The sequence below is a fragment of the Triticum dicoccoides genome, chromosome 2A, assembly GCF_002162155.2.
Source record: "Triticum dicoccoides isolate Atlit2015 ecotype Zavitan chromosome 2A, WEW_v2.0, whole genome shotgun sequence".
Taxonomy (NCBI): Eukaryota; Viridiplantae; Streptophyta; class Magnoliopsida; order Poales; family Poaceae; genus Triticum; species Triticum dicoccoides.
The window spans coordinates 96,812,223-96,815,122 of record NC_041382.1 but is presented as its reverse complement, the minus strand read 5'-3'; positions in this window follow the sequence as shown (position 1 = coordinate 96,815,122).

Genomic DNA, 2,900 nt, shown 5'->3' with positions numbered 1-2,900 from the left:
CTCCCCTCCACTTTGATTTTTTTGGTTTTTTCAACAGATGCCGCACACAGAAAAAAAATCGTAAATAGGGCAATTTGAAATAATCAAAATAAAATCGGTACTTTTCAAAACCATGTCATGCATTAACCCAATCAAATCAAATCAAATCAATTCTTACCAAAATCTCAACTCAAGCAAAAACTTTATTTGTCTACCCCTGCCCATGCCAAATCAAATCTTACCAAAATCTCAAATTAATCAATTTTTTTCCTTGCATTTTCCTACCCATACTCAAATCAAATTAATTCCTATCAAAATCTAGAATATTGTGTGTGTGTAAGGTGTACATTGGCCAATTTTAGTGTAGAACCACTAGAGTATTTGCGCCTCGTTGCAGCACGGGCAAATAGCTGGTCAGGAGCTAAGTGCCAACACGCCTTAGATTTTAAGTTTGTTTTAAACCTTGAGAATATAGAGAACGGCGCAAATAAATCTTGACGTTCAAATCCTTGAAATCCATATCCTGACCTTATTTATCCCTGTTGTTTTTTACCTTCAGGTCGTATCCAAACACAGGATTCCTACGCGGCTCTGAAAATGACGGGATTAGGGTGAGTTAACCACGTGCATGTATGCTCAAAAAAAAAACTACGTGCATGTGGGCCCATGGTTGCCTGGCTTACTGTGCGGACTACGACCACTGGTTGCGCTCCCTTGGCGTGGACCCACGGAGCTCCGAGGCCTCCCCCGCCTCGGTGATCCAAGGCCTGCGATGTGCGATGCTCGCCAAAGGATCGCCGTCGACCATGCCGCCAGCACAGAGTCCAAGATCGGCGATCTGGTGCTTGGTGGAGCTCGAGGCTGATGACGCCGCCGACACCGACTGCTCGCGCAGCGCGCGGTTCAACCACTGCCTGCGCATTACGACGGCACCGCTGGCCTGCTCCGCGACGCGCTCGACAACCTGCAGGTCAACGTGTACGGCCGGACTTTTGGGCAGTTCACGGCGGCGCTGGTGGCGTCCAAGAGCAGCGAGGACACCCTCAACCCCGGCCAACGCTGTCCCCGTGGCCGCCCACGCCCGTGAGTACGGCTGCATGGCCCACATCGCCGTTCGATTCATTCATGCCGCCGCCGTGTGATCATGGTCGGAGCTCAGCCCCCTTCTTGCGTGCCTCCATGGACCATCGTGTTGTTGCCTGCATGGATTGGATTTCCTCATCGCCATCGCCCATGATTCATTATTGATTACTAGGAGTATTATATATATAATCAAGTGTAGTTGGAAATGTTCTTCTGTCATTTTCGATTGTCCATATTGTAGGCCATGATTTACTATTCGTCAGATAATAAGGCAATAATAACAAGATGAATTTACTGATTACCTCTGTTTTTTTTTCCTTTTTGCGGATGATTACCTCTGTTCTTCTGCCTGTATCAGAAAGAATTTGTGTACAGTCTATTTTATTTAAGGGGAAAAATATTGACTACTGTTTACGATTTGATTGGTGAAACCAGAATAAGTGTTAGCAAACACAATCAGGCATACAAGTTACTGTTATTTGCATGAAATATGTTATGATTAAGTGGCCAAAAAAATCGTGAGAAAAAACATGGATATGTGGCATGCGTCCGAACGCAGCCACTGAAACTGAGATTCAGATGGCAGATGGCGGGGCAGAGCTAGCAAAGGAGCTCAATGGCAGCTGGAGCAGCAGCCGCGGCGCGTCTTCACGTGGCATTTTTAATTTGCAATCCCATCATTTCCCGATGCCATGTCAGCAAATCCAGTCCTAATCCTGGCGTAGGGGCGATTACAACCAGGATCAGAGAGGTTAGGGTATAGACTTCAGGGATTTGAACGCCGGGGTTTATTTGCGTCACGCTCTACATTATCAAGGTTTAAAATAGACTTCACTTGTGTCTAACATTTGGGAAGTAATACCCACTCATAAAACTACCGACACGTCGGGATTAGTCGTCTGCACCAAAGCGCGTGTGGCGACATTTCGAATCCCAACATGACCTACATTTATTTGCAAAAAAAAAAGACACACGACCTGCATTTAGAAAGGAAAGAAACGAAGAGACAAATCAAGATGTGAATAATACGGCGGTCCGTGTTACTTGTCGAAGCGCCAAATCGTTTTCGTGTAAAAGAATTCAGAGGGCGGGCAAACAGGCAGACACGCCATCAGGATGGCTTGGGCGCGCACAATCTTCTGTTTCTTTTTTGTTTGACAATTGGGCGCACACAATCTCCGGTCCTTTTCAGTTCGCATATAAGATTTGACTGAAGTCAAGCCTCGTAAAGTTTAACCAACTTTATAGAAAAAAATACCAACATTCACAATCTGAAATCAATATCAATAGATGTGTCATGACTTAAAGTTTCATATTGTATAACTTTAGCTGGCAGATTATGATATTTTTTCTTATAAATACGGTCAAACTTTGTGAAGTTTGACTTTAGAGAATTCTAATATGCAGAGCAAAAAGGACCGGAGGGAGTAAATCACAACCTGTGCATGGAACAACTGGTGCGCCTGGACTGGTCGCGTAGTACGCCGAGCGGCGCGCGGCGACATTTGGAGAAGGATGATGATGAGGATGTGTCGGTGAAACGCCGAGCATCGCGGGTCAAGCCGACGCTCCACCCGAGAGGACGGACCAGATCCACAACAATAGCCTGATGAAACCGCTTTTTGTTCACAAAAAAAGGTCTCTCGAGGCTGCCGGCACCATCATCCATCCCTTTGGGTTTTTTCTTTCTTTCTATTTTTTGATTGACATCACCCATCCACTTGGTTTAATCGACGATGGTCCACCAAGACCGGGCGCAGCGACGGCCCCCCTCTTCATTAACTCCGCCTGCACTTTGTGCGTCAAGGGCTCAAGGCAGGCGGCAGCCGCGCTCACTC